At 43.7% G+C, this 22,933-nt stretch overlaps 1 protein-coding gene, 1 long non-coding RNA gene and 1 other non-coding gene across 7 annotated transcripts in view; 1 reads left to right on the top strand and 2 right to left on the bottom strand.

The window, feature by feature from the left end:
• Positions 1 to 9,366: 9,366 nt before the first annotated feature.
• LOC108281397 lies at positions 9,367 to 12,250 on the bottom strand. The gene is made up of 2 exons (XR_001815974.2): positions 11,984 to 12,250; positions 9,367 to 9,559 (listed from the first exon to the last, which is right to left on the bottom strand). It is a non-coding gene; the product is annotated as an uncharacterized LOC108281397 (long non-coding RNA).
• LOC119466769 lies at positions 9,645 to 9,714 on the bottom strand. The gene has a single exon (XR_005195232.1). It is a non-coding gene; the product is annotated as a small nucleolar RNA SNORD123 (small nucleolar RNA).
• Positions 12,251 to 12,409: 159 nt separating the features above from the next.
• The window catches only part of SEMA5A (semaphorin 5A), a 505,017-nt gene continuing 494,493 nt past the window's right edge, over positions 12,410 to 22,933 (top strand). For 2 of the 5 annotated variants that reach the window (XM_017496928.2, XM_037727285.1), the window contains exon 1: positions 12,819 to 12,891. The gene's annotated coding sequence lies outside the window, so the exon portion shown is untranslated. Of the gene's footprint in view, positions 12,892 to 13,957; positions 14,147 to 21,039; positions 21,295 to 22,933 lie in introns of those variants that run through there. The other 3 variants (XM_017496926.2, XM_037727282.1, XM_037727283.1) reach the window with 3 other exon arrangements.

The following is a 22,933-nucleotide window of genomic DNA, read 5'->3' as shown; positions in this document are numbered from 1 at the left end:
AGGAGTTGCAATCCTAGTCTCTGATAAAATAGACTTTAACAAAGATCAAAAGAGACAAAGAAGGACATTACATGATGGTAAAAGGATCAATGCAACAAGAAGAGCTAACGATCCTAAATATAAACACAACCAATACGGGAACACCCAGATACATAAAGCAAGTTCTTAACAACCTGCAAAGAGACTTAGACTCTCACACAATAATAGTGGGAGACTTTAACACTCCACTGTCAATATTAGACAGATCAATAAGACAGAAAATTATCAAGGATATCCAGGACTTGAACTCAGATCTGGACCAAGCAAACCTAATAAACATTTACAGAACTCTCCACCCCAAATCCATAGAATATACATTCTTCTCAGCACCACATCACACCTACTCTAAAATTGACCACATAATTGGAAGTAAATCACTTTGGAAGTAAATCACTTGGAAGTAAATCAGCAAATGCAAAAGAATGGAAATCATAACAGTCTCTCAGACCACAGTGCAATCAAATTAGTACTCAAGATTAAGAAACTAACTCAGACCTGCACAACTCCTTGGAAACTGAACAACTGGCTCTTGAACGTTGACTGGATAAACAATGAAATGAAGGCAGAAATAAAGATGTTCATCAAAACCAACGAGAATGAAAACACAACATATCAGAATCTCTGGGACACATTTAAAGCAGTGCTTAGAGGAGAATTTATAGCAATAAATGCCCACATGAGAAGTAAGGAGAGATCTAAAATCGAAACCCTATAATCAAAATTGAAAGAGCTAGAGGAGCAAGATCAAAAAAATCTCAAAATCTAGCAGAAGATGAGACATAACTAAGATCAGAGCAGAACTGAAGGAGAGAGAAACACAAAAAAACCCTTCCAAAAATCAGTAAATACAGAAGTTGGTTTTTTGAAACGATCAACAAAATAGATCACTAGCCAGATTAATAAAAAAGAAAAGAGAGAAGAATCAAATAGATGCAATAAAAAATGATAAAGGGGATATCACCACAGATTCCACAGAAATACAAACCACCATCAGAGATTACTATGAACAACTCTGTGCACGTAAACCAGTAAACCTGGAAGAAATGGATAAATTCCTGGACACTGGCTCTCTACAAGACCAAAAAAGGAAGAAGTTGAAACCCTGAGTAGACCAATAATAAGGGCTGAATTTGAGGCAGCAATTAATAGCCTACCAACCAAAAAAAGCCCAGGTCTAGATGGGTTCAGAGCAGAATTCTACCAGACATACAAAGAGGAGATGGTACCACTCCTTCTGACTATTCCAAACAATTCAAAAAGAGGGAATCCTTTCCAAATCATTTTATGAGACCAATATCCTCCTGATACCAAAACCCGGCAGAGACTCAACAAGAAAGAAAACTTCAGGCCAATATCCATGATGAACATAGATGCAAAAATCTTCATTAAAATACTGGCAAACCAAATGCAACAGCACATCAAAAAGCTTATCCATCACGATCAAGTAGGCTTCATCCTGGGGATGCAAGGCTGGTTCAACATACGCAAGTCTATAAACGTAATTCACCACATAAACAGAACCAAAGGCAAAAAACACTTGATTATCTCAGTAGATGCAGATAAGGCCTTTGACAAAATTCAACAGCCTTTTATGCTAAAATCTCTCAATAAACTAAGTATCAATGGAACATATCTCAAAATAATAAAGCTATTTACGACAAACCCATAGCCAATAGCATACTGAATGAGCAAAAACTGGAAGCATTCCCTTTAAAATCTGGCACTAGACAAGGATGCCCTCTCTCACCACTCCTATTCAATATAACATTGGAAGTTCTAGCCACAGCAATCAGACAAAAAGAAAAAAAAAAAAGAAAAGGTATTCAATTAGGAAAGGAGGAAGTCAAATTGTCTCTATTTGCAGATGACATGATTATATATTTGAAGACCCCATCGTCTCAGCACCAAATCTCCTTAAACTGATAAGCAATTTCAGCAAAGTCTCAGGATACAAAATCAATGTGCAAAAATCACAAGCATTCCTATACACCAATAACAGACTTAAAGAGAGCCAAATCAAGAATGAACTTCCATTCACAATTGCTACAAAGAGAATAAAATACCTAGGAATACAACTAACAAAGGATGTAAAGGACCTCTTCAAGGAGAACTCCAAACAACTGCTCAAGGAAATCAGAGAGGACACAAACAGATGGAAAAACATTCTATGCTCATGGTTGGGAAGAATCAATACTGTGAAAATGGCCATGCTTCCCAAAGTAATTTAGAGATTCAACGCTATCCCCATCAAGCTACCTATGACCCTCTTCACAGAACTGGAAAAAAACACCTTAAACTCCATGTGGAACCAAAAGAGAGCCCACATAGCCAAGTCAAATCTAAGCAAAAAGAACAAAGCTGGAGGCATCATGTTACCTGACTTCAAAGTATACTACAAGGCTACAGTAATCAAAACAGTATGGTATTGGTACCAAAACAGAGATATAGACTAATGGAACAGAACAGAGGCCTTGGACACAGCACCACACATCTACAACCGTCTGATCTTTGACAAACCTGACAAAAACAAGCAATGGGGAAAGGATTCCCTGTTTAATAAATGGCGTTGGGAAAACTGGCTAGCGAAGTGCAGAAAGCAGAAACTGGACCCATTCCTGACACCTTACACTAAAATAAACTCCAGATGGATTAAATACTTAAACACAAGACCTAACACCATAAAAACCCTAGAAGAAAACCTAGGCAATACCATTCAGGACATAGGCACAAGCAAGGACTTCATGACTAAAACACCAAAAGCACTGGCAACAAAAACCAAAATAAACAAATGGGATCTAATTAAATTCCAGAGCTTCTGCACAGCAAAAGAAGCAATCATTAGAGTGAACCGGAACCAACAGATGGGAAGAAATTTTTGCAATCTACCCATCTGACAAAGGACTTGCATCCAGAATCTACAAAGAACTAAAACAGATTTACAAGAAAAAAATAAACAAACCCATTCAAAAGTAGGCGATGGATATGAACAGACACTTTTCAAAAGAAGACATACATGAGGCCAACAAACATATGAAAAAATGCTCATCATCACTGGTTATTAGCGAAATGCAAATCAAAACCACATTGAGATACCATCTCATGCCAGTTAGAATGGTGATCATTAAAAAATCTGGAGACAACAGATGCTGGAGAGGATGTGGAGAAATAGGAACACTTTTACACTGTTGGTGGGAGTGTAAATTAGTTCAACTATTGTGGAAGACAGTGTGGCGATTCCTCAAGGACCTAGAAATAGAATTTCCATTTGACCCAGCAATCCCATTACTGGGTATATATCTAAAGGATTATAAATCATTCTATTATAAAGACACATGCAAATGTATGTTTATTGTGGCACTGTTTACAATAGCAAAGACGGCCAACCCAAATTCCCATTGATGTTAAACTAGACAGGGAAAATGTGGCACATATACACCATGGAATACTATGCAGCCATAAAAAACGATGAGTTCGTGTCCTTTGTAGGCACATGGATGAACCTGGAAACCATCATTCTCAGCAATCTGACACAAGAACAGAAAATCAAACACTGCATGTCCTCACTCATAGGCGGGTGTTGAACAATGAGAACACATGGGCACAGGGAGGGGAGCATCACACACTGGGGTCTATTGGAGGGGACTAGGGGAGAGACAGTGGGGTTAGGGAGTTCTGGAGGGATAACATGGGGAGAAATGCCAGATATAAGTGATGGGGATGGAGGCAGCAAACCACATTGCCTTTTATGTACCTATGCAATAATCCTGCATGTTCTTCACATGTACCCCAGAACCTAAAGTCAATTTAAAAAATATATATAATATAATAATAAGAAAAAGCCTAGATTGCCATACACGGACTATAAAAAGAAAAAGCTCATAAGAAGAGGAGAGTTATAGACAGAGCTTCAGTGTTCTTGGTGATTATATAAAAGATTGTAATCAAAATGTTGGTAGAAATATGGACAATAAAAGTCACTTCGATGAGGTCTCAGATGAAAATGTTCTGGAAACTGGAGGAAAGGCCATTTTTGTTATAACGTGGCAAAGAACTTGGCTGAATTGTGTCTGCATTGTAGTGCTTTGTGGAAGGTGGAATTTAAGAGTGATATACTAGGATATTTGGTGAAAGAAGTCTCTAAGATAAGTGTTCAAGGTACTACATGGCTTTTCTTGACTGCTTATCATAAAATACGAAAAATGAATCAAAGATGGAATTTATAATAAACAGGGAAGCAGAACTTAAAATCTGGAAAATTCTCAGCCTGGCCAGGTTGTAAAGATTCAAAGGGCATGTTCGGAAGAGAATGCCAAGGGCGGGGCTAAGCAAACGTAACTTTTGATATGAGATTAGTGTGACTATAAGGAAGCCAGATGCTATTTATCCAGACAATAGAAGAATGAGTCCAAAGGCATTTCAGTCTTTGAGGCTGCCACTTCCATCATGATCCCAGAGTGCCAGGGCCTTCAAGTCACAAAGGTTTCAAAGAAGGGGCCCAGGGCACCCTTGGCACCTTAGGGCTTACTGCCTCGGGCCTCCTCAAATCTTTGCTCCCTGCATTCTGACACAGTGCTTTTTAGCTTCCCCAGCTGGGGCTCAAGTGGGCTCAGATGTGACTTGGGCCACCCTTCTGAAAGGTACAAGTGATAAACCTTGATGACATTACCGAAGTGACAACCATGCATTTATATAGAGTGTATGAGCTACGGAGGTGTGGCTATCTCCACCTAGATTTCAAAAGATGTCTTGGAGAGCCTCAGAGCCCAGGCAGAGAACTGCCACAAAGGTGAGATAGGCGCAGAGCGTCCCTACTAGGGCAATTACCAGCAGAGCTCTGGGGTCAGGGTTGCCCTGAGATTCCAAATTGGTGGCGCTACCAGTGTGCAATGCCAGCCTAGGAGAGCCACAGGCACTGGACTCCAACTTGTGAGAGCTATAGCATGGGCTGTGCCCAGCAAAGCCATGGGGGTAGGGCTGATGGGACCCTTGCATGTCCAACCCTTGCCCCAGTGTGTATGGAAGGATGAACATGGACTCAGAGAAGACCATTCTCAAGCCTCAATATTTAACAGTTTGCCTTGTTAGGTTTTGGATTTCCATGGGGCCTGTGACACCTTTTTCTTACCCATCTCTCCCTTGCAGAATGGGGATGTGTATCCTATGCCGGCACCACTGTCTTATTTTGCAAGCACATTGCTTGTTTGATTTCACAGGCTCAGATCTGGAGGAGTTTGCCTTAGGATAAATTGTACCTTCAGTCTCAGCTGTATCTGATATAGATCATATTTAACTGAGACTTTGGACTTAGACTTTAAAGTTAATGCTGGAACACATTAAGAATTTGGGCAACAAGTTATCAATCTGGGGGATTCTGTATATGAGGACATTAATTTTGAGGCGTCAGGGGAAGAATGACTGTATCCTCCCCAAAATTCACATTGAAACTTAATCCTTAATGCAACAGTATTAAGAGATGGGGCCTTTAGGAGATGATGAGGCTGTGAGGGCTCTGACCTCATAGGTGGGATTGGTGGCTTATGAAAGGGCTGGAGGGAATCAGCTGGGCCCTTTTCCCCAACCAGCTCTTCAGCCATGTGCAGACCTAGTGTTCCTCTTCTCCAGAGGATGCAGAAACAAGGCACCATCTTGGAAGCAGAGACTGTGCCCTCACCAGACATTGAAGCTGCTGGTGCCTTGATCTTGAACTTTCCAGCCTCCAGAACTGTTAGAAATAAATTTCTATTATTTATAAGTTACTGAGTTTAAGGCTTTTTGTTTTAGCAGCCTGAAATGGATGAAGACAGTATCTATTGCTATGCTTTTGCAATTACTATTACTATGCTTGATACTTTAACAAGTGTATTGAATTAAATTCCAAAGTTGTTCACTATTTCCACCCTTTTCTGGAGGTCTTACTCTTATCCCCTAATTTTCCCACTTTCTTTCTAGTTTCTGCTAATCCTTCAAATCTCATCTTAAATGCTACTTTTTCAGTGATGCCTCTCCCATTCCCCAGACTAAACCAGCCACCCATACATTTGTCCTTCATAGCATTTATCAGGGTTTAGAATTACATACTTGTGAATTCCATAACTCCGTAAGCTATAACTCGGTAAGCTGGAACTTCTGAAAGGGCAGGGATTGCTTGAGTGTGTTTTCATCCTGTTTTCAATGTGCAGCCATGCGTCTGGCACATGTTGTGCACCAAGCTTGGTTCAAGTGGGAAAGCTGGGTGGAAGAAAGGGAGAAGGGGTGCTGGCTGCACGGGGTGCTGGCTGCATAGGGCACCATGTTGAGGGATGAAGCCGCAGGGTTGCCAGACCTGGAGGAACTGAATCCCCTCCATCAGTAAGGAATTACAGTCTCTTGCTAAGAACAACAGAAACAGTGATGGCTGAAGCAAAACAGAAGATTATTTATTTTTCATGTCATGAAGTCTGGGGTTAGGTAATTCAGGGCTGAGGCAGAGCCTCCATAGAGTCACCAGGGATTTAGGCTACTTTTTACACCACTATCCTTAGTTCATGTTTTACATTTTCAAGGTCAGCTTAGAGTCTAAACTGGTGCCTGGCGTTTTGCTGTTTGTTTTTTGAGATGGAGTCTCACTGTGTCGCCCAGACTGGAATGCAGTGGCATGATCTCGGCTCATTGCAACCTTCTCCTCCTTGGTTCAAGAGATTCTCCTGCCTCAGCATCCCAAGTAGCTAGGACTAGAGATGCATATCACCATGCCTGGCTAATTTTTGTATTTTTAGTAGAGATGGGGTTTCACCATGTTGGCCAGGCTGGTCTCGAACTCCTGACCTCAGGTGATCTTCCCACCTCAACCTCCTAAAGTTCTGGGATTACAGGCATGAGCCATCGTGCCCAGACAGTGCCTGGCATTTCGACCATCACAATCAACTTCCGGGTGGGAATCCAAAAGTAGGAGAGAAGGGCAAGAAAGACCATGCCCACTTAGTTGTCTACCCCTTTTTACAAAGCCTGTCTTAGAATCCCACTCAATTTACATCTTATTGGTCATGGCTGAGTTCTATGGCCTCACCTAGCTGCGAGAGAGGTTTTTTTTGTTTTTTTTTTCTTTGGTAGCCAAGTAGTTTCCAATTCAAATAAAATCAAGTCTGTATTAAGGATGATGATGATGAGGATGTGTGTGTGTGAGGGGTGGGTTTGATGTCGCTGCTTGGGGAATGATCACTGGAGCTGGAGTCAGGGAGACAGTAAGAAGAGGTGTTGGTATTTTGGGTGAAAGACACTGAAACTGTGGATTATGTCAATGAGAATGGAATGGAAATGAGTGCCTGAAATGACACTTGAAGGAGGGCCTACTGGGTCCCTGATGGCTTTTCTTTCTGTGGATTTTCTTCAGGAGATATTTTGCTTTTGGGTTTAATTTCACTTAACAGATCATCTTTTCACTAACTCAAGGTCATTTTGACTGAATTTCTCTGGTAAATAATGAAATAAACTAAGGCAGAGTAATCTGTGCTTCTAAATCTAAGCAGGATATTTTTGAAAACATATTTTCAAAGGTACTTATTTTCCCCCAAAGCTCTATTTTCAAAGGCAGAGGAGTAAAGAGGACATTGATTAATAAGTATATAACGTATCTTTTTAAAAAAAGTATAGCCATTCTTTGCTTATAGGCATTCAAGATATATACAAGGCTCAGTGTCAGAAAGCAACATTCTGGAAGCCATCCAGAGGCTTTATCTCCATGCCACAAGCTATCTGTATTTTCTTCAGATATTCCAAAAATCTTTTAGACTTAGCATTTTTTCTTCTCTCCACACCATACTTATAAAAGATGACTTGGGCTTTTTTGACACACCAATTTTGTTTAAGCAAATTGGGTTGCTAGAAAATATATCCAGAAATTTAATCAAGAGGACAAAGTAAAACATGTTCAGATTTCTAGAATCCTTTGGTTTTCTGCACACATAGCTGAAATAAAACACATTGTCTTATTGAAAGGCCCTTACTGAAAGAAGAATCAGTAAACTCTTGTAAGAAAAAAATAACCAGGGAAAATGACACCTGCCCTCCCCCACCTGCTCCTGCGAGTGAGTGAGTGCATCTCGTTAAATGTGTGGTCTGCCTGTTGTGTTCTTGAGTCACTGCTTTAACCAGGCTGCTTCCTTGAACGTGGCTGTGATGTGGGAGAATGTGGTTCTCCCTTAAAAATGGGTTCCAGAGAGCTCAAAGATGAGCAGAGTTCACCTGGGAGAGGTGAGGTCCAGGTCATGCTGTGCCAACCTTTGGGAACATGTAGCAGTGGTATAGTGCAACCCTCTGAGTAGACATGGGCAGTGTGAGGCAGGACCTGGGTGGAAACTCAGACTGCAGAGCAAGGCACGTGATGGGGTCTCAGGCTGTGCCTGGAGGAGCAGACTGACCTGGCTGTTCAGTTTAAGGACCAAGAAACTGCGCTTGCTATGCACATCTGTGCTCATTCTCATCTGTGCCTCAAGTATTTTCTATCTGTCTAAGTTTCTTGATGGCTCCCTTTTTTTTTTTTTTTTTTGAGATGGATTCTCACTCTGTCACCCAGGCTGGAGTGCAGTGGCATGATCTTGGCTCACTGCAACCTTCACCTCCCAGGTTCAAACAATTCTTCTGCCTCAGCTTCCCTAGTAGCTGGAATTACAGGTTCCTGCCACTGTGCCTGGCTAATTTTTGTATTTTCGGTAAAGACAGGGTTTCACCAAGCTGGCCAGGATGGTCTTGATCTCTTGACCTCGTGATCTGCCTGCCCTCATCTCCCAAAGTGCTGGGATTATAGCCATAAGCCACTGTGCCCAGCTGGCTCTTTTTAAATAAAACTAGTCTGCTTAACTTTGCCAACAGAGTGGACTGCTACACTAAAGAGGAGTGCATGTTTCTTGGGGTAAGAGAACCCTAAAGACGTTTTGGTGAAACCCAAGTGTAGCAGCTGGGCTGATATTTCCTTAAAATCTCCCCACTTGCAGATTCTTAATCTATCAAAAGAATCTGACAAAAGAAAACTGTTTGGGAGGAAACACAGCATCACCTGTACCCATAATCATGTTTTCCCAATACTTTGAGGTAGGTGAGCAATAAAGCAGTACGGGGCAAGCTTAGTGAGACATCAAGCTTCACATCTTTGTACCAAAGTTTAGCATTAGGAAAACGACTGATGGGACTGATCAGATGATCTATTCATTTCTTCAGTTCTTAAATGCCATGGATCTAAAAGAATGAAAACGGTATAAAGAGAACACTCGCGGAGGATGATTGTAGCGTGTCTCCTGGCTCTTTGGTAGGAAAATCCAGCTAAGATGTAAATGTCAAGAGACCACAATTTCGGGATTGAGGTTTTTCTATAATTTTAATACAATCTTAATCACATCTTAAAGACCACAGATACCCAGCTTTCCTTTGAAGGTCACTCATGGCCCACAGTCATGTCCTGACTTCTTCCAGGTGATGCTCTTTCCAGCCCCCCTCCCTGTTTCTCGGTCTGAGATGGCAGCTTAGGGATGTGGTTGAAATTCAGGCACTAGGGAGGGAATTAAAGACAAGACAAACTTTGTCAATTAGTTCCGAAACGGAAATGATCTTTCATAGTTCCAAACAGAAATTGAGGTGAATCAGGAAATGGATGGCGTTTTTCAAGTCACATGAATCAGCGCCCCAGAATTCATCATTTTCACCAAGTGTTCCGTTGGTCTCCTCATTCTTTCACATTGGGTGCATGGCTCAGGTAAAACAGTTTAGGGAGAGCTAGATTTTATTTTGAAAAGAAGAGAATTAAACATTTTTTTGTTTCATAATGTGATGAGGTGCAGTTTAATGCAGGTAACTCTAGCAAGCAAGACCTTTACAAAGAAATAAAAAGAAATTTTGCTTAGAAAAAGGAAATACTTCTGGATACTTGAAAATGACTTTATTTATGGAAAGCCTGCTTATATGCTTGGTGCTTGATGAGTATTTTACACAGATTATCATCTTTCTCCTTTCAAGAAGACAACTGACTTCACCTGCCAGATTGGTGTGCCTAAGTTCAAGGTGAAGAGACTACAGCTCAGAAAAGTTAAGGAACTTTCCCCAGGTTAAAACTCAAAATTATCTCCTCAATTTAGATCCATTTCACTTTAAAATAAGGATGCACTCTAAATTATAATTTGGTTTATTTTCCTGCACATTAGCAATTATTTTGTAATTCATCATCACTAAAATATACATCCTCTAACAATGTATTGTTGTAGCCTATAAACAGCAAAACTGAATTCAACTCCCCCCCCCCATACACACAAAATTACATAATGTATCCAGTTAAATGTTATGCCATTACACCTTCTGGGTTATGGTTAGAAAGCTGTCTTCTTCCCACCGCTTAGCTCTATATGCCAAGAATTTTTGGCCTTTTTTTTTTTTTTTTAAGTATGAACTGCAATATTGAGAGGTAAGAATAGGGTTCGTTGAATACATTATGCATTGGTTTCTAATTTCTGTCTCCCTCATTCCGGCCACACAGGCTCCACAGGTCCATACAAAGGCTGCAGAATCCAAGTAGAAGGCAGCTTCTTCCCTACATCTTCCCCTCTAGAAGCAGCCCGGCAAGACCTTGGCCTGCCTCTTCCTCGCAAGGAGGCTCCCAGGCCCCTGTGCCACGTAGGCAAGAGAGTCGGAATGTCTGGAATGGAACTAGTGCCTTAAGTGCCAAGCAACGGAAGGGAGAACAGTTAAGGTTCTGGTTCAGGTCCCAGGAGCCTGCAGCTGCCACACAGCAGGCCGGGAGCCCTGCCACAACACAGGGAAGAATGCTTGCCAAGGAGGCCTGCTCAGCTACTGACACTTCCTCCCAGAGGTCTTAAAGGAAATCCCCAGAAGGCCTGAGTACCCAAGACAGCCAGGTCACCTGTGCCAGAGACTGGGCATTTGGAGCTGAGCTGGGCTTCCATAGAAACCATAGGAATTGCTTTCACTTAATTCTTTCATTAAAAAAAAAAAAAAGTTCTAGAAAATAAAGACACATCGATGGCAATTTTTATTTCCATCGCCCTGTTAGGTCTGCATGGCTACTGTAAGAGCTGTGAAACCCTGCAGCCACCAATAGCTTCTTTGTTTTATGGATGAGCTCAGTGGAAGCCTTATGGACGCGGCGGACCGTTCCCAGTACTAGCGAGGCCCATCCACAACCCACCACTGGCTGGAAGGGCGCTGGTGTGAACGTGGGTCCTTGCAGGGTCCCTACCTCACTTCGCTTAGGATGGGGCATGCATGCGTTTCCTTGTGGAAGGGACCTTGAAGCCTCTCTCTGAGGCACAGATGGAGGAAAAAGGGGCCCAGAGATATTGTCCCGCAGCCTCATCCAGTGGGAAAGGGCCGCTCAAGGCCAGTTAGGACCCTGAACCCAAGTTTTATGCCTTATACTCCCAGAACTTTACCATTTGTTTTTTTGGCGAGGCTGACCCTCTTCCTCCCCGCTCAACTACCTTCTTGAGAAGCTGAAGAACTGCACCAAAGTATCCAATTATACAAACTTTCAAAGGTACTTTACTTGCTTCCCGATTACAAACTTTTCACCTGAGTACTCAGTAAGGCCCAAAGATCCTGCAAAAGTGCAACAAGTAATATTTGTACCAGAATTGGACGAGTGACTGACCATACGGGACTTCTCTCTTAACGCTCCGCGTGGCTACCTGGTGACCCCTTCACCTGCCTCGCTGGTTCGTCAGATTTGTACATTTCCTGGACTTAATCCCGCTGAAATCGACCCCAACTAGCCGGAGGCTCAGCCCCAAACCGCTCCTCCGAGAACCCACAGTGACTCTCTACTCTTCTTTAAGGAGTTTCCCTCTCAGAACGGATGAGGGTGTCACACAGAAAGAACAAAATCACAAAGTTCGAGTTCCGAAGGACCAGACGGCCCCTGTCCCCCACCCCCGAGGTCAGATTCGGGCGAGGGGAGCGCACGTACCTGGAGCAGAGGCCAGCAGAGCTGGCGCGCCACGTCTCCAGTCTCGGCCGGCGCCCCCCTCCTGGGTGCAGCCACGTCTGAGTCGGGACCCAGGGAGGGAGCCGCAGCAGGGCCCTGTGAGACGGGGGAGGGAGCCCCCAAAAGTCAGCGCACGGCCGCACTCGCACTAGGGAGGTGGGAATGGAACTCCTGGGGTGCAGCGGGGCGTCCGGGAGCAAGGGGGGTCCTGTCCCGGGAAGGGGCGGGACCCGGGGAGGGGCTCGGGGAGGGGCTCGGGGAGGTCAGGCGCGGGTGGGGCGCTCGAGTTTCACGCGGGCAGGGAGGAGACGGAGGAGGAGGAGGAGGAGGCGCAGCGGCGGGGGCGGGGCGGGGGCGGGCCCAGGCGGCCCCGCGCTCCCCGCCCCGGGCTCTCAGCGCCCGCTCGCTCCGCGCGGATCTACTCGCCGGGAAGGCGGCGCTGGTGGCTGCTGTTCTCGCTGCGCCCGCTCCCGCGCGCTGCTTTCCCGCCGCGGGTGGGCTCCGCAGCCCCAGGCCTGCCCCGGCCCTCCACCTTGCCTTTGCCGGGACGGCCCGGACAGTGTTGCTTATCCTGGGGCGCTTCCCTCTCCCACCCGCGACTGCCCCGCGGAGCTGGCGCGGACACCCAACTTTGCCACCTCGCCGGTCGTCTCTGCTGTGTGCGAACCTTGCCACCCACCGGTTGGCCGCGCGCTCGGGGACTCTTTTCCTGGCCCTCAAGCCGGTGCCCCCATTCTAGAGCGCAGCGAGTGGGGGGCGGCTCTGAGGAAGTGGCAGGGGTGGCTGCAGCTGCTGCCTCCACTTCCCTAGCCAGGTGCTGAAGAGGATCCTCGGAGCCGCTCTGGCCCCAGGTGCTGGATGACTGGCACAAGGAGCACGCCCCGCACCTGGTGAGCGACCCACGCCCGATCCCTGCATGGTCTTTGCCGGAGCCCCTGACCGCGCCGCGCCGCTGGCCGGGACCTGGGTACGGCACCGTCGGCTGGTGGGTGGCGTCGATGTCGGGTGGGATCCATCAGCAGGCACCTGGGCGGGTGATGGGGTTGCGTGCATAAGATTAGGACCGCCGTCAGTTCCGGGGGCGCCCACAGTTGAGGCAGTGCACAGGTTGGAAGTTTGTGTACCCGCCTGTGCCGAGGTCTGAGCTTGCAGAGGTAAGGAACCGGAGTATCTCGGTCGGCGAGACGGGACCCCTGCCCAACACCCCAAAAGCTGCGCGGTGGTCTGTGCGCGTACCCGGCGCGCCTCCAGGCTCGTACTGCCGGGGGCCGGGGACCAGGGACTCGGAAGTCGGGACTTGGTTGTCCGGGAGCCGCCACCTCGCAGCCCCGCCGGCTTGGGCAGGTTTTCTTGCTTTCCTTACAGGGGAACCTGGAGGCAGGGGGACTTGGGCTTAACTCTGCTAAGCACCTTGGTTAATGAAAGACACCAAGGCGGGGATGCAGAGGCCTGGGGAACCGCCAGCCAGGTGGGCTGCAGCCAGGCGAGCCCCTTTCCCCCGGCATCCCTCTGCTGCTCCTCGGATTTTGTATACCCTGGCTCAAGGTTTCGGGACCGGAGGCAGATCGGGCCCCAAAGGGAACGATTTCTCCCAAGATGTGCGTGGGAACAGTCGTGGAGAAGCGATTCCGGGCCCGCTCCGCGCGGCGCTGGGTGCCTGGCTTGGCGCGGTCACATCCCGGTTCCCCGGGCTTTGGCGGGAAGCGCGTTCACCGCCTCGCCCTTTGCTTGCTTTGTACCTGGATGCGGCGGCTGGAGTTGGGATTTAACTTTCCTGTGCCTGCGGCGTTCTCGTGATCCCCGGCAGGGGGCGCTGCGAGCGAGCGCTGGGAGGATGAGGAGCCACAGGCAGTTGCTGGGTCCTAGGCGAGTGGGTGGGGGTCCCAGGCAACAAACAGCAGAGCCAGGCAGATCTCGCAGTAATTTCATTGTGGGGGCTGGGGGTGGGGGGAGCTGCTCTGGTGGCTATGGAGAGCTATCAGCCTTGCTAGAAGAGGAGACAGGAAAGGAGGTGGCCAGACGTAAGTGCTCTAACTAGAAAGGTGTCTTCCAGAGAAAAAGATCCCTGTAAACTCTTCCTGCCTGGGCATCTGTCTTCTTGCCTGTGACTTACCCAGAAAGAAATCGAAATTGAGGGAAGATAACGTGAGTTTTGTTTAATATTGTTCTGCTTTTTAGGGGTGCTTCAGTTAACACACCAGGAGTCACAAATGATTGTTCTTGTTTATTGTGAAGATAGACGATTTTATCTCTCGCTTACCCAGAAGAGCTCTGTCATAATGGCTGAGTTTGGAACCAGCAGATATGTTATTAATTATAGCCTTTTCATAAGGAGACAGAAACACAAAACCAGACTTTAGTAAGAAAGGTTTTTCAATACCTAATTAGGATTTTTGAATGAGTTGCTAATTAATGCCAGTTTCATTATTTTAGAGAATGTAAATCTTATCATGACCACTTTACAATTTCGGTTGAAGCAGATAATACCATTAAGTTATGTATAACTGAAATAAGTTTCTTGTCTGTGCATGTATTTACACCAAAGGAAACATGGATCTTTTTATCCCCTCCAAAAGATTTCTTTTCCTAGGTTTGTTTTTCCTTAGAAAGCAGCCCTAAGTGTAATTGTTTGGTTCACCTGAAACACAGATTTTTTTTTTCCTTGAGTTTCTTTCTTGTAAAAACTTTGGAGATAGAAGCTTGCTCATTCACGTTGCTCCATGCAGTCACACTAAGAATTTGGATACTCTGAACTGTGGGGTTGAGAAACTGACATCTATTTTTATGTGCTTTTAGCCAATATATACTTTTATTAACAGGGAGAAGACAGATGATGCTAATCATTTTATGTCTTCTGTGAATTGCAGTAACTTATTTGGTTGTTTTAATGTCAAACAGCTGCAAGATCCCTGCTGAGAGCAAAGGCTTTGGTCTCCTGGGTGGTAAAGCTTGTCTCTGTCCAAAATAAATTTTTGAGATGGTCAGAATTTGGTAAAAATAAACCTGTGTTTTTCACTGCTGTTTCCCTATAAAATGATTTCATCACATGTCTGGGGAGAATGAAACATAGAAACTTATAGCACAGAGGCTGTTAAAACCTATTGAACATGAGACCAAAATAAATACACATTTATACAAGCTTCTGCATAAATTTTAGAGAGTCATGGGACTTCTGAAGCCCTGTCCATGGATTTGCAGTAAAAAATTTAGCTCCAGAGTCATGTTAGCCTCCTGGTGAAGGACATATGTTAAAGCCAGCAAGCCTTTCACTGTGCTGTGTGCTATGGCCCAAAATAAGAGATGCCAGCTCTTTGTGGTCGATGTCAAATGCTCCTGATGTTAGAGAGAGCTGCCTATCTGAAGCTTGACAGTTTGATTTAACTTGGTGATTATTATAACTGTCTCAAATGATTTTTTTTTTTTTTGGTCATAAAGTCATTGAAATTGAGTCTTTGCTTTTGATACAGGAAGACGTGGGGGAGGAGCAGAAAACCTTCACTAAATGTCCAGCCAAAGGTATAAAGGCATTCCATGATGTAGACAAGTGATCATGAACCCTGTAGTTAACTAACATCAGAAACTTATCCCAAGGAAAAGGTTTGAGTTACAAAGCAGACGGTGTGCAAGATAGAACAAATTAGTTTATAATATATCCCAGTCAAGGAATGCATTTTTGTAGTAGTATATGTACCATTATTTGAGTAAAGCAGCCCTACATCCTGCAATAAGTCCTCCATAACTATTTATTCTAAAATTATACCAATTTTGTGTTTAAAAATGTTTCTGCAATTGTTGCTATAGTTACCCAGACAAATTGCTTTGGGTATAATCATACCAAGGTGACAAGTTTTTATGTGTTAAATAATGTTTAAAATGTAAATTATGGTGCCTAACACATGGAGTTATACCTAAGTGCAAAGTGTCTAAAGTGAAAACTTGTCTATTTCTGTTCACCTGCATCTATTTGCAAATTTGTATCAAGAAAGTTGTTTTCTTGAATCCTAAAATGAGCATCTCTAAGTACTTTTAGTTGTCTTGAGCACACTTGACAACACAGACAATTTCACATATGTCTCAGCAACCTTTTTAAGTTGAGATGCAGAAGTTTGGTTGAAAATGAGATTTTTATCACTCTACTGCCTTGCAGAAATGATCTGCTGTAGATAGGGGGCAATCTTCTGTTTCTAATTCCTGTACAGATTAGGATCAATCTGGGGATAAATTCAGCAGGTGAGATGTGGCTCCTGGGAAGCACTTTGGAGGAACAGATGTGGGTATGCTTGGTAAATATGCAGTGTACTTTTCAGATGAATTTTTTAGGAATTGGTCATCTGAATATACAAAATCAATTTCTGATAGGGAGAAAAGAGGAAAAAGCAAAATTAAGCTAGAATATATGTAGATAAACTTCTCAATATCAATGAGCCTACTCAAAACTTGCTTTGATTCAGAACGGAAGCCAAATAGAAGAAAACAAATGAAAACTTGATCCAAGAAAAGGTATTGAATAATAGGAATTTATTTCAACATAGTTGGATTGGCACAGTCTTTTCCATCTAAAAGATTGTATGGCTAAGGAAACCTGGCTGTCTGTTTCACAGAGTATTTTGAAGCCAGGCAACTTCAAAGACAAGCCATATTTCACCTTGTGCGTGACATTTACAATAGGAGTAACATAACAGTGGGCTCAAGAAGACAAAATTTTCCCAAAGGAATTGCTGTTGTCGTTTTCTTTCTTCTCCTTCTTGTTTTGTCCAAGATTAATGGTTGTTTGACGAGAGCAAAGGCAAATACACTTTATTTCCCTTTCCTACATTTTAAAATGTATTAAAATAGTATTGCATTTCAAAGAAGTAAAATCATTCTGTTTCTAAACTCTTTTTTTCCTGACTGGTTTCCTAGAATTGGTTTCCTGATTAACCCTTGGGGGGAAAAACTATTTTAAAAGAGAAAATTTTTTTAGAGGCTGAATTTCTTTTATTATCAAAAGCTCATGAAACCACTAATCTTTTATCTTCCCATCTTTCCCTCATTATTTGTCACTGTATTTCTGTAGAATTGGCTAACCTAGGGTTCATGTAGAATAATGAGGAAGTACACACTGGAAAAATGTTATTTTATGTTGCATTTATATGTACAAGTGAGAGTAAATCACACTAATAGGTAATTCAATTACAGATATGTATGATAAATAACCAGTAGAGTGATTCAGAAGCCAACTCTATTGGAGAAATAATACTGTATTTGCTGAGATGTAAAATTAAATAAGTTATAGGCGAGTGACAATCAGGATTGCACAAGGACAAATTGTTCACAGAAAATAGAGCCTCTTTCAATCAGTTCAAATCCAGTGTTTGGCAACGATGTATGATGTACCCATGGAAGGAAAAACAGAATCAAGGAAAGCAACTAAGAAAAAATTTGCTAAGCAGCTTCCTGTGATCTGTCTGCAAAATCATAAAACCAAAACTCCTCTTCTTCTGAATCACAGAAGAGATAGCGTTCCTCACAAACTGACTTCAAATAAAATTCCACACAAAGAGCTTTTCTTTCTGTCAAAACAAAACTGGACATGCGACACATCTTGGAGAAGGCTCCCAAAGCTGTTCAGAGCCAGGTACCAAGGCAGCTGACTCCTACCAGTGCCCCCAAACCTGCTGGGGAGAAAGAACGCATCAGAGGCCAGCGACATTTGTGGCTGGGCATCATGTAAACAAATGGATTTTAGAGTCACAGCTGGCTCTGTGACTCCTTTTACAGGATTGAGATTTAGGTTTGTTGTAAAACTACTTCTTTTCTTTTCTTTTTTTTTTTTTTTTTTTTTCTCTTTTCTTTTCTTAAGACAAGATCTCACTATGTTGCCCAGGCTGAAGTGCAGTGGCATGATCACAGCTCACTGCAGCCTCCACCTCCTGGGTTTAAGTGCTTCATGTACCTCTCCCTTCCGAGTAGGTGGGATTATAGGTATGTGCCACCACACCTGGCTAATTTTTTATATTTTTGGTAGAAATGGGGTTTTACCATGTTGGCCAGACTGGTCCTGAACTCCTCACCTCAAGTGATCTGCCCGCGTTGGCCTCCCAAAGTGCTGAGCCACTGTTCACAGCCTGATTTTCAAGTTGAGAACAGTTTGTAAATGGCAGCATAAAACAAAAATAATCGCTGGGTATGCAAAACTTTTTTGTGTAGCAGATATTATAATGAAGCCATAGTTCATGTGGGTTGACGCATGAGCATAAACTGTCTGTCATATGAATTCCTAACCGTGGACTTGACTTTAGAAGAAAGTTAGTGTTGTAGGAGAGCTGGGTGGAGTGATGAGCAGAAGCCCATGGTTTAATAGAGATGCTTGTCTGATTGGGCAGGGCCGTGGGAGAAGCCTCCACCTTGAATTGGGTACTCGCTGGCAATGGGCGATCCTTAGGGGACGACTTTCCTGCTGTGCTGGAGAGATGCCAGCAGTGGTGGATGGATTCATGGCCAGAGAATGGGTGGTGTGGGTGGGAGTGGTTGACAGCAGTGTCAGTATCCCTTTGCGGGATTGGAACTGGGCAAAAGCTCTGTGAGGACCCTGCACGGAGTGGATGGGCCATCCAGATGGACTTGCAGATGGCCAAGGGCCAGCGGTGGGTCAGAATCCCACATCCACGTCAGCTTCATGGCTGCTTACTGAGCCCAGTCTTCAAGATGAGGAAAAGTGGAGGTGAAGACAGTAAGGAGGGATGATTTCTCTTCAAGAATGGCCAGCTATATGCTCGATTACCAAGGAAGAGCATCAGAATGATAATACAAAACACACTGCCTGAACAAGGGTCTGGAGAGCCATTTGAGGGAAGAAGACAGGTGTCTGGGATGTGGCTGCTGTGAGAATCATACCTGCTCAGTCAGGGTCGGCAGGTTGGCTCACTGGTGTGGCTCACCTTCAGCTGGGTCTGTGTGCCTGAGACCTGCAGTCTGCAGTTGCAGGAAGGATGTGCACCCGAGGCTGGGAACTGGGGAGAGTCCCGTGTGATCCTGACTCTGTGACCAGCCTTCACTGCAACCACAGTCCCTCCTTTCTGCCTCCAGCGCCCGCCCCCAGCCTTGCTTCTAGCCTTCTGGCCTTTGTGTGTCCTCTCCTTCTACTTGGAATGCTTTCTGACCACTTTCTCAGGAGCTCGCTGCTACCAAGTCCTGCTACCTTGAGATCTTTGTTCAAGTGTCCCCCCTTCAGAAACGCAGCTCCAAATAGCACCATGGAAAATAGCCTTCCTCCGCATTTTCTCTCTTCCTTCAGACTCTTCTTTTTCTCTCCGTATCATTTTGCACAACTCCACACACTGCCTTCATTCCTTAAAGTCTTTCACTGACACAGAACATCAGCTCAGGAGACCAATGAGATGGTTGTGTTCATAGCTGTGTTGCCAACGGCGCCTAGAACAGTGCCTGGCACGCAGGACCTACCGGGCTACCGTGGGTGAGTGAATGAATCCACAAATGGCCTTAGATACTACGTCTATAGAATAGACTGCAGTACAGTATACTGAGACAAAGGGCTGTGGCTAAACAGGACTTTCTGGGGCTAACCATGGACTCTAACGACTACTTATATTCTTTATTTGAAATAAAGAAAAATGTTCCAAATGCCTCCAAACTGATTTATTAGCACAGTCTTGAAATACAGATGTCTTTGTAAACTGGCAGGTGGAGGGGTGGGATAGGTACTGCGTATTTCTTATTTGCTAATATACTACTATTTAGACAGTAAGTAGGTGCTTGTTAAAGAACTGATGACCTTGCTTGATTTGGAGATTAGCATAAATATACTTTCTGTCTATAGATTGAGTATTCCTAATCAAAAAACCCCAAATCCACCATGCTTCAAAATCTGAAACTTTTTGAGCACCAACATGAAACTAAAAAAAAGTTAATATATTTAATGCAAATGTTCCAAAATCTGAGAAAAATCCCAAATCTGGAATACGTCTGGTCCCAAGCATTTTGGATAAGGGATACGTAACCTGTATTAAAACATAGAAAAATTGAAGTTCTGAGATATTCTTATTTAAAACAGCACCCTCCCCTCTAAGCACATGAATTCCAGGGAACATATTGTATCCTTATTACACATTTTCACACATTACAGAGATTTTAGACATCCTAGAATATTTTTAAAATACAGCAGAGTTTTTATTATATTTCTGAGATCAGGCTAATAAGCCTTGTCATGTAGTTGGATTTATAGATTTAATCAGCTGAAACAGAAGAATGGGTAAACAAAGTAGGGACTATCCCTACAATGGGTTACTACTCAGCAATGAAACAAATGAACTCTTGATGTATGCCGCAATCTGTGTGAACCTCAAAACCTCATGCTAAGTGAAGGAAGCCCATCACTGATGACCACACATCATACATTCCCATTTATAGAGATGCCCGAAAAAGGCAAACCCATAAAGATGGCAGGCATTTTAGTGGTTGCCTGGGGGTAGCAGTGGGAACTGGACCTGACTGCAGATGGGCAGCCCAGGCTTTTTTGGGCAAATGGAAATGGTAAGAGACTGGATTGTGGAGACTGTTGTACAACTCTACATGTACTAAAAATCATTGAATTGTACACTTAGAGTGAGTACATTTAATAGTATGTAGCATATACCTCAATAAAGCTATTTTAAAAAGAGAAAATTCTGGACGTCATCTCTAAAATTAAAGTTTAAACTGCCGGTGGCCTAAACACGAGTCCTGCTGCATTTACTGGGAAATGTATTCTGAGTTTCCATTACGTGTACAAAGCTTAGTTCCAGGGCCAGTGGGTGCTGGGATGAGCATATTTCTTTGATACTGAGGCACTGTCTTCCTGGGAAGCATATCTGAACTGTGATCTCTATGATGAAAACAAGCGAACTGAGATTGCTTCCGGGTGAGACCACATAACCTGATTAAATCAATCAATTAAACTCGTCAGCCAGCCTCACTGCTAATTGTTTGGTACACCCCAGTTCCCAGTCATTGCTTAGAGTATACTTCTTCTCTGCTGATTTTATTGTCTCATGGGCATAGCTCGGGGGAACATCTCTGACAACACAGAATCTCATGGTCTCATTAGAGCTGCAGAGTCTGGGACTCCTAGCATCATTCTGCTTAACAAATGAGGTTGCTTTCCTTTGATGGGGGAGAAGCTCGAAATGCCTGCTTCTGTGTCCTTGTACACTTTCTTAGCAAGGCCTTCGGTTTAGCTGGAGAGGTAACTTCTAACAGCCAGACTCAGTGGCAGAATGCAGATTTTTAAATGCTCAGAGCCTGAGTATTTAAAGGTGAGTTTTTTGCTTTTGTTTGCTTTTTGTTTGTTTGTTTTCCTCCTCCCTTAGAGAAGAATCAAAGAATTGCTTCTAGCTCTTTGATTCTGCTTTGGCACGTTTTTGCAGTTAAAATGCAAAGTGGAATATAGATTTTGGGTAGAGAGACACACAAATTGCCTGTCGTTTCCTTGCTCTTCCACTGTTTTCTCTTGGTAGAAGTGTCTTTAGCTCTCCCACCTTGTTTAAGACACCTTCCATCTGTAGTGTGTTCAGATCCTCTCTGCCTCCTGCCACGGGCTTCCTCAGCTCTCTTGTGGGCACCTGGCTCTCCTCACACCAGTTGGTTTCCACATAGTGGCTTTCTGTGCGAGTGTTTACTTTGGCACAGGTGGTTCATGGTCCAGATATACTCAGCATGGCTTTCGGGATGTGGTCCAGGCTGGCTGGCCTTTAGGGCTCATATGCATTTCTCCGTTGGTAATAGAGCATTTGTAAAATCCAGCCCTGTGATGTTTCAGGCAAGCATTTTCAGGGCACCTAATTTCTTCAGTCTTTGAATTCCTTGTACACAAAATATGAGATCAACAGGGTTTGAAGTCCTAGTGCAAGAGCTTTATTGACCTCTTGCCAGGGTCGTTTGTGACCAGCCCACTTTGAACTTGCCTCTTCCCAAACATGCAGTCTAGTTTACTGGAAAATTAATAGTAACATTTATAGAATGACTGTGTTTTTCTATTACCAATCCTAAATGATTACTCACCCTTCATGAGTGGTAAGGAGTTATATGAGGATGCACTCATTTTTCCTTCTGCTGATATAGATGGCAAAGGGGTGGGTGACATTTTTATCTCTTATGCCACTTTTGATGGTTTTGGTTAGTCAGTAATACACTGTTTAGGTAGGTACTTTTGTGGTTTGGTTTTGTTTTATTTCGTTTTCAACAAGCTAATGTTCTCTAGATTTCAAGGATAACTAGTTAGCCATTCAGTTACACAGACTGGAAAAACGTCTGTGTTACCAGGACATATATTTTGTTTTGAAACAGAAGAATTAAGAAAGCAAGGCCATTTCTCTTGTTTTAAAATCTCCTTTAATCATAGATTTGTATTGGCTCTGATAGCTTCAGTTGATCATAATTAAAGCAGCTCATAGTGTTATGTACAGAATTATGTGAAGACATCATCCTAAGTGGAAGCAATGTATTAGACCATTGTTTTTTATGATTTCTACTTTTTCTAACCATTTACTTTTCTGAAAAGCATCCAAATGTTTGCCTCCAATATTGATTTTGGACACTCTAAGATGTATGGGATTTTAACTTTATTCTGGCAGGCTAGAAGCTAGGGAAGGGCCTCGACCATTCATTTCACAGCCTGGCGGGGTGCCCATGTCCAATGCCTTGTGTCTGTGGCACCTCCTGTCCTCCTGTCACTGTTCTGAAGTTTAAAATCAGAATATCTTTGCCAGTGTGTCAGTGAAGAGAAAACTCACTGAAGCTTGAGCCTAGGAGTTAAACATTTTATTTAAGTTTAATATTTCCAGGCTGTAAATATAAAAGAAACATGGTGTTTTACAGAGCAGGGGTCCAGTGCCCAGATATTATTGAACCTTTGCCCAGGACAGGGTGTCTGGATATCTAAACTGGAAAGGGAAT

The sequence above is a fragment of the Cebus imitator genome, unplaced genomic scaffold, assembly GCF_001604975.1.
Source record: "Cebus imitator isolate Cc_AM_T3 unplaced genomic scaffold, Cebus_imitator-1.0 Scaffold226, whole genome shotgun sequence".
Classification (NCBI taxonomy): domain Eukaryota; kingdom Metazoa; phylum Chordata; class Mammalia; order Primates; family Cebidae; genus Cebus; species Cebus imitator.
This window is presented reverse-complemented; position numbering and strand designations above follow the sequence as displayed.